Source organism: Monopterus albus, unplaced genomic scaffold (assembly GCF_001952655.1).
Source record: "Monopterus albus unplaced genomic scaffold, M_albus_1.0 scaffold412.1, whole genome shotgun sequence".
NCBI lineage: Eukaryota > Metazoa > Chordata > Actinopteri > Synbranchiformes > Synbranchidae > Monopterus > Monopterus albus.
The window spans coordinates 107,702-117,459 of NW_018128292.1; positions in this window are offsets into that span (position 1 = coordinate 107,702).

A 9,758-nucleotide genomic window follows, 5' to 3' on the forward strand; every position below is an offset into this window, starting at 1 on the left:
TTCTATATTAGCTCCCCCAATTTTCAATTGAAGTTCATTGTCTAGTCTACGATTCCCAAATACCATAAATTTAGTTTTCTCCAAATTCAGAGATACTATATTACTGTCACACCATTTCTTTATCTTCTCAAGTTCCTGTGTAACCCGTCCAGAGAGTTGCCGTAGGTTTTCACCCGATGCCCATATGGTAGTGTCATCAGCAAACAAAACCACTTTCACTAAATCAGAAACCTTACATATATCATTAATGTATAGTATAAATAATTTAGGTCCCAAAACAGAACCCTGAGGCACTCCACATATACAATTAAAAAATCTTTGTGGATGATATATGGTATATTATGTGTGTTATCCGACATTAAGTTACCCAATAGTCACAGAAAGTGATGCAGTAACAGTAATAAAAAAATGACAGTAAAAGGACATTACAATAAAGGGTGTGATCTATGATATCAGCATGAGTGGACAGAATTCAGTGAAGTGAAACGCCTACAAATTACATTTAATAGTGAAGCCACAATACTCTTTAACACTGAGCATTTACTGTGAATAATTTCACATCTCTTTTTTTTTTGTAGTTACAGTGATTATGTAGCATGCTAAAAATGAACTTTTAGCATGTTAGTTAAAGTAGCCAGCTGGTGGCATTATTATAGCCACAGTAGTTAGTAGCTGTGCAGGTGCAAGTTAAAGCAGCAGTAAGAGCTGTAATAGTCCTGTGAAAATGTTTCTTTTGATATTTTTATTCCCCTAAGACATCAGCTCCAAAATAGCTTTTCTGTTTGAAAAACTCACTACCCATCTGAACCTTGAAGGCGTGAAAGAAACTTCAATAGCTGTGTGTAGGTAACAGAAAGATATGTCCTTAGCCTTGATCATGTGCCATTCTCAGCAGACCTTTAGCTGAGCTGTTTTTACACTGCAGCAGAGTCCATTTTGAACTGGAACATGTCGAGGCAGGGGACTGTATTCAGCTCTGATACCCCCCCTCTGCCACTTCAAAGAGCAAGCAGCAGCCCGTGACCGTTTGATGTAAAGTTCACAGAGATAGAAACTTTCAAGTCCACACAGGGGAATCTCTGAAGGTCCCTTCCGCCCTACTCCACCCTCAGTCAGGGGTAATTGTATAGGAAGGAAACCCATTTGAGAGTGGTCCTGTTTGGAGTTTGAAAGGTGCCACCACCAGCACACTGACAAAATGAGTGGATTTTAATCCTGTCCTGCAATGCATAGTTTCAGGACGAGAAGCTGTTAAGTCTTGATCATAATATTTTCATCTTCAAGAAAGGCTGTCACAAGCCCAAGAGGTCACAGGCGACTGCTGGACAAGTCAGGTCATATGATGTAGGGAGGAAGAAACAGAAGAATGCTGCAAACAAGGAGGGGGTCATGTATCCCAGTAGGCAACTGGTCACAGTATGAAGTTAAAGAATTATAGAAACTATAGCTCAGGGGTACGGATGTCCTACAGACACATTGTTTGTAGCCATCCCCTGCACAGACAGGTCAAACCATTCCTCTTCACGCTATCATTTTGATTAAAGGCCACCCTGTGTTCTTTTAATTAAAAGGGAACACCCATGCCAAAACAAGGAGACAGTCATAAAGCCACAGAAGAACCAGCTCCGACTTCCAGAGGAGAGACAGGGACAGAGGTCAAATATTTTAAATAAAACAAGCTTATTTTTTTCAGGCCTAAGGGGGAAACAACAGCAGCCACAACACACAACACACACACAGCCACTCAGGAAAGGAAGCAACTAAATGGCAAAATGAATGCTAAAAGTCTGCCAAATGGAAATGAAATGTTGGGCTGCAACAAGGATGTTTATAGATTAATCATGTGAAACCATTTACTTGGTGGTTATGTCTTCAAATTGTTTTGCTGTTTGACCAGTTGTCAAAAACTAAAAAGTAATGAATCCTCACAGTGGAGAAGGTTGAATCAGTGTTTGGGATCTTAAGCTCTGTTAGCAGCATGGCTATACAGATGGCAATGTTGGTGTTGATCTACCATGTCAGTTCAGACTGACATACCTCAGCAATGAAGGACTGCCATGAAATTTTGTACAGGCATTCATTCCAAGATGACAAATCCTAGAGACTTTGTTGATTCCCTGACCTGATCATGTCTTTATTGCAATCAAAAGGTTGGTGTGAAATTTTATACAGATGTTCAAGTTTCCCCATGAGGAATATTCTAAAGACTGGTTATCCCCTGACTTTAGCTGCATCATCAGGTCAAAATTTCCACTTGATATTTTGTTTTATGGTCAAACACCCACAAAACAAATGATACTCCCATCAGCCTCTGGTGTGTGTTGGATTTAGGGCTAAATAGCAAATGTTAGCATGCTGTAAGTCTAAGATGGTGAACATAATATCTGCTAAACATCAGCATCTTAACATTGTGATTGTGAGCAAGTCAGCATGCTGATGTTAGCATTTAGCTCAAAGCTGTGCCTAACTGAGCCATCAGCATGGCTGTAGACTCTTTGTCTTGTTCCTGGTTAAATTATCAAAGTGTATTAAATTTGCTGACTTTTGGCAATCACGTCATCATTTTTGCGCAATGTCGTTCTTGGGGGTTTAAATGGAGCGCAGCAGTGATTTGAGGATGGTAAAGCGAGTGTTGGACCTCACAGCAACAAACAAATAATATGATTTGAGATGCTGTGCACCAACAATTTATCATAAGCAACTATGTTTTCAGAAGCTGTAAAACTACTTTGAGACAAACTGAACACTGATCAAATTGCATTTTGTCTGGAAGAAACTGCAGAGCTTGTTTTACATAAGCTGTTTTGCATCATTACTGAGTCAACATCACCTGTTCAGTCTCTGCGGACCATATTATAATTCTTGGCAAAATGAAACTCTCAGATCTTCATAAGGTGGAAACATAGGAATGGAAGACACACTGGCACAATAAAAACTCTGAGCTGTAAAGGGTCTCTCTTGCCCAGTTATTGCGACCTGAAACCTCACTGATATTTTTATAAATGCCACTGATTTACATCATTCTCTGAGGACCACTTCAGCTGGTAGTGTTCATGGGTAATTAGGCAACACTCAGGGAGGTAGAGCAGGCAGACGGGATAGAAACAAAGTGGGGCTGAGTTACATAAGGAGGAGCAAAGAGGGGTAAATATTCAAAAATAAATTAAGTGATAAGTGAAATAATATCATCGAACCTCTGTACAATAAACACACATGGTCCTCCAGGGTAAAAACAGGGGTGTAGGGATTTGAAGAGTGGTCATTCATACTGCTGACCTTTTTACAGCTTTGTGTTCCTGTCTGTTTAGTTTTCCAAAACACCAGAAGCACTCTTCTACTTCTCATTCATCCAGTCAGCCTCTTGGCCTTAGCCTCTGCTGTCTGTGAATGAGTACATTTACTGTATGGTCTTAAATTATGACTTGAAAGGAATTATCTGTTTAAAAAATGGGACCAACAACATGCCTAAAATGTAAAATACTGGAAGCATGTCAAATTAAAAACTGCATGTTAAAGGACTTTAAAATGGTGAGTTTCCAGGTAGGAAAAGAGATCATGGCTGCCCAGCCCCAGGGTAGGACCACCCTAAATCAACCATTGTCTTTTTTTGTTTTGGCCTCTGTCCACTTGTGTGGTTAACAAAGCCTCTGAAAGAGACCCTCATCCTTAAGCTTTATGTCCTCTCCTCATCAGCCACAATAGGTATTTGTTCTCTAAGGGAGGTCAGGCCTGGTCACACAAACACTGACTACATGTCCTGCCTGGTGCTCTTTTTTTCTCCACAGATCAATTACTGTTGGTTTATACGGTACATGTACCAACCATGGCTTCTTACAATTACACACACAGGTTAGTTTTTCTGTAGCTGTGAGGGCACTCAATCATAATGCATGCCTTAGCCCCTAATCCTAACCTTAACCATCACAACTAAATGCCTAACCCCAACTTTTATCCTAACCATAACCTAACTTATAGAAAGACACTTTCAGCTTTTCCTATTTAGGGGTTGCCACAGCGAATCGTCATACTGACGACTCGCATGTTGACATTTGGCACTTGTTGTTACGGCAGATGCCCTTCCCGACGCAACCCTGACTTGAACCTGGGCCGCAGTGGTGAGAGCGCTGCACCTTAACCACTAGCCTACCCCTAACCTAACTTATACTTAACTTTAAAAGCAAGTATTAACCATGAAACTGCCTTTTGAAAGGGTCTGAGAAAGTGAGGGCTGTCCAAAATGTCCTCACTCCCATGCTATAAACATCGAATTGGTCCTAAAAACATATAGCCATACAAGTACACACACCTGCACACAACGTCATCCTTGTTTTCTCACTTAGCAGGTCTTAACATTGACATACATTGATTTCTTGGAGACCTACTCTAACCCTAGCCCTTACCCTAACCTTACAGCAAGCTGTCATCTTAAAAATCAATAATTTACCTTGTGGGGACCAGCATCTGGTCCCCACGTGGAAGGTGAGTACCCATAGTGTGAGTGGGCTTCCTGTTTTGGTCGCCCACAAGTATAGAACCCCCCCCCCACACACACACACACACACAAACACACGCACACACACAGACAACCACATAAGCACAGAGACAATAGTCTTGCAAATCTGAGCTTGAATTATGCCTGCTGCACAACAAATAGCTGCCACTGTGTTTCAGCTGCGCGTCATTTACAAAACTCTGTGCAAATTGACGGCAAGCTAGCACAGGTGTCAACTGCTGCCTGCTAAAAACACCGTCTATCAGACAGAGGGGATGGCTGTTCAAAGAAAATGGTTGAGTGAGAGTGACAAGGTGTTGCTTTTTTGTTTGTTTGTGTGAGCCTCTCCAGTTGACCCCACGTTGACACCGCAGGCTATGCTACTGTCAGTGTGCTTATTTTCCCAAGGGTTCCAAGCTGTGTGGTTCTCTGCTTTGTCAGGGCTTTCTGGCCAAGATACTAATCTGTCTTCCATCAAGATTGCAGTCAGGCTTTTCTTTTGTTTGGCTTAAACCGTGCAGCTGCTGGGGAAAGGCTTCCTGGGTATTATCTCCGCTCCAGGATATTCTCAGCCCTTCCTTGTGATACAGTATCAAATCAACACATTATAGAACAGCACCTCGCCCTGTTCCTCAAGTCACCGCCGCTAACTATTACTGAACCTCACTTCCAAGTTTCACTTCCTGTCTTAAGACTCTCCCCACTGCATATTTATTTTTGCCTTTTAGTATCCTGTAGTGACTATAAAACACCTAAAACACTCACAGCACCCACTTGTTCACAGGCATGTTGATGAAATGACAGGGTGGGTGAAACATAAACCTGTTAGACGACAGACTGGTGTCACCCCTCCCCAGGCAACTGCCCTTTGGCTCCTAGAGCCTATTGTTTGCCTCTCTTCCCAGGCACTGACATCTGGTGACAATGGCCGCAGCGGGAAAGACAAAAGTGACTGTGCACATGCACAGATACATGCATACAAACTCATATGCACATTTGCATGCATCAGAGAAAGCAACTAAATTTGGTGCATACAAAATGGAAACAAAGGGGGAAAGGTGCGTGACAACTCTTTTAAGCACATGGATACAGGTTTATGAGCATGGAAGAGAAAATAAAACACAGACAAAGAGTGGCTAAGAGTGACGCACACAGACCCACACAGTGCACACACAGGTGCATGCAAAGCCATACAAAATAATATACAAACAAGTCAAATGTGTAAATGCTTATTAAGAGTTTAAGGGATCACAAAATCAGCACACACAAAAACATACATTCTGTCCCAGTGTAAGGGGCACGTTTGATATATATTGTAGGCAGCATGTCCTTTTTCTTACTGTCAGTGGCACCAGCAACAACACGCCAGTCAGAATGCTGTTGGCTTTAGGTCTTGTGTTAACCTGTCATTTATCCACGGGGGCCTCAGACTGCTGTCTCTGTGGAGGGGAGGCCCCACACTCCACTAAAACATCAAAACACACCCCCTCAGAGCTACCCACCTCTATCCTGTGGCTCTGATGTGGGATGCTGCCAAATTAGCCAAAAGGGGCCTGGAGCAGTGTGTCCCTCTGCAAATTAGAGAGGAGAGAGAGAGAGCGGAGGAAGACCGGAGAGCAAGGGTGTGTGCACAGGACAGAAAAACAGAGAGACAGAAATTGTAGGTTCAAAGAGCTAATGCCCTGGATAAGAGGGGAGCAGTAACAAGAGCTGTGTAGAGGGAGTTGGTGGAGAAATAGGATGAGAAAAAGTTATAACCTCATCCCTTTTGTTTCTTTAGCCAGATCAGGCCAGAAAGTGGCATAACAATATTCATTTGCTCATTTTCACTAAATAGGTGGAACCTTAGCTCTCACTCACTAACACAATAACACAACCTATTCAAGGGAACGTATTTGCATTTGACGTCTGTCTCATGATTGAATTACACTATGCTCTATCTGTGTTATGAAGGCTTTTTAAAATTGCCAGGTGTGACCCAGCCAATATGAACCCTCCCTTTAGTTTGTGTACTCTGTTGCTCTCTCCCTCTTAAAGTTAAGAAAACAATTTGCGCAAGTCACTGGGATGACTTTGCATGTCAAATTTTCAAAGTTGAACTCTTCACAAAAGCTTTGTGTGGATGAACCTCTCAGGAAGTAAATCCACTGAAAACTGAAACTCCAACAAGTAGATTTAAGTGCAAATCTAACCTGTCAGAACTTCTGGTATTACTGTGCCCCGAAATTGTATTTTTATGATGTGTGATATACTAAAAGTTGACCACTAAAGTGTGTCTTAAGCAATAGTATGTTTGTCTGTCAATACTTTCCCAACCTGTGTGTGGCTCAAAGCAGCAAATCTATTATGTCCAAGTTTTAAAGCTTTAAAAACATATATACAAAGCCAAATTATTTTCTACAATAGCTGGGCACTGTAGTTTCTAGCAAACATTTGATTGTAAAAAGAAAATTGAAAAAATTGACTGTTTACAAAAGTGGCCATATTTAGTTACCTAGTCCAACAGTGTGGCTCCTTTTTTGAACAACAATAAAATGTCAGATTTTGGCTAAACACCATACTCACAATACTTGCTGTCAGATTTATTCATTTATGTTTTTTATGGGATTTGTTCATAATAAGAAAAAATAGAGTATCACCAGGCAATCCTTTAAGTTCATAATCACAATCTGATACTAGTTTTGATCTCCTAAATAAAAACTAATGCTTTAAATAGCAATGGAATCATGCAGGCCTCAGGTGATCTGCAGGAATAATGGCTCTGTTTCTTTGCTCTTAAGTGGATTTGCCGGAATGCTGTCTATAAAATATTGGTCAGCCAGACATCTTAGACTCTGTGTACACAGCTTGTATGGTTGTATGTTAAAATATCGCTACAGTAAGTGCTTTTTGGACTTCAGTTGAAAGTATTAAACCTGACCAGCATTTGGTGATCCTTGAAAAACACCAGCTGTTGACATACACACACACACACACACATAGTGTTTGTCCCCAGCACGGCAGACCCCAAGAGACGCCGTAGTGTGGTAGCGCAGAAAAGCTGATGAAGATGTGAGAAGAAGAGCTAGAGGAGATGAAGAAAGCAAGAATTTGAGGAGAGTAGAAGACAGGAGAGTAGGTGCTGTGGGAATCCTCCCTCTATCGCTTTCACATTGGCTTCCTGTTGTCACTGCTCCCGGTTCCTGTCCCAGAGGAACTCTTCTAGTCCTCTTTTCCCATATCCCACAGTTCTCCTGTTTTTGCCCCCCCTCCACTAAATACATGTTTTATGTTGGGGTGAATTCATGGGTTAAAATATTTGGTTTCTTTGTCAGGACACGGCTAATTACGAGATGTATCTGTTAAGGCTGACTTTTCTGGCTATGAAAGGACAAGTGACTAACCTGATGGGGGAAACACAGTGAACCAGAACCGTGCACACCCACCCTCTATCTTATCTTCCCTTTTTCATTTTGTTTTGGTTTACTCAGCTATTTCTTCCTTTTGCACTCTAACACCCCCTCCCTCCCCATAGGGTCCGTCTGCAAATCGTCTCTTCTCCCTCCCCTTCTTCTTCCCTCTGTGGTTTTCTGTCTGTTTTCTGAGGAGGGTTGAGGGGGGTGTAGCCAAGCTGGGGATGCTGTCTGCTTGAGAAGTACTAACCTTTCTTTGGGTTCTTGCTGATTTCATTATTGGGAGACTTCCACCATGGCAATCCCATTAGGATAAGACATGGCCCAGCAGGAGAGGGTGTGTTGCCCGGGGTTGTCATGTGTGTGTGTTCTTGTACTTGCTATATAGTGAGGACCAAAAATATATTTTTTGCTAGAGAGTGAGGACATTTTTGGAAAGTGAGGAGACTTTGGTTAGTCTTGAACAGCTTTAGAAGAGATAAGACTTGGTTTTAGGGTTCAGGTTAGATAATGGGGTTAGGGTTAAGCATTTAGTTCTGCTGGTTATGTTTAGGATAAAGGACTAGGGAATGCATTATGTCAGTGAGTGTCTTCACAAAGATAGAAGTACAAGTGTGTGTGTGTGTGAGAGAGAAACAGAGGGAGAGAGAGAGAGAGAGTCTGTGGCATGAGTGCTCCGCAGGATGTGGCTCAGGAGGTAAAGTGGTTGTCTTCCATTCGGAAGGTTGGTAGCTCATTTCCCGGACTCCCAAGTCAAGGTGTCCTTGGGCATGACACTGAACCCCTAGCTGCCCCTGGTGGCCAGGCAGCAACTGACAGCATGGCCATCAGTAAAGAAAAATTGCCATATGGATTAGTAAAGTATACTAAAAATATATGCATATAAAATATTTTTAAATACAGTAGATCATGTCTCCTAATTGATTGCACATATTTGAATACACACATCTTTATTTTTATTTACTGTTGCCTCACAAAGCACATCAAGAGCCTCAGTACCAGAGTCAAATTTCTGGTGTGTTTAAACATACTTGGGCAGTAAAACTGATTCTGGTTGCCAGGGGGTCTAAATGGTAAATGTCTCAGTTGTGATATTTGCCTGTTCAACTTTAATAGCTGCTTATATTCATTATCAAAATGATCCATTTGAATATGTGAAAACTAAACACTACTGCTTTTAGCCAGGCTCTACAGGCTGATAAATAAAGTTTACTGACAATTCAAAGATTTTCCATAAAATAAAATATGCATCACATTCATGTTTATTGACACTTTGTGAATTTGCCATCTCACCCTTAACAAACAGCTGAAAAACAGCTACCAAACTGAAAGGCACTACATAATGCAGATGACACTTCTGTATATGTGCTGTCTTTCAATCAATTCCAACAGATGCAATTATTATTAAACACAAGCAGTTAAACATGATGTTACTGCTGTCTGCACAGTTTCATATGAACTAGTTTGGAAAGCTTTTTTTTGCCAAATAAAACAAATGTAATCTTTGGATTTTGTCCAAAAGAGATTGATAAGATTACCTCAGACATTACTAGTAACTCTAAAGCCCATTTGTGAGTTCAGCAATCCATACTTTACTCCATGATTCGGTTACACAAGAACTACTGCTTGAACTGATAAATTGCTTGCTTGGGGAAATACCACCGTTTCAGTTCAGCTGCTCCGGCCGCTACCCTGGCCTGCAATATCTAATGCAGTGGAAAAGCAAAGCAGAATGTAACAGCACCGATTGTGGAAAGTGAGGATTTAAAAATCAAGTTTCAGTTAGAGTAAAATCATCATTCTGGGCAGATGGAACAAATAGAAAATATAAAATCACAAAAGTATTTTTACAGAGGCATTCTGCTGCAGGAAAC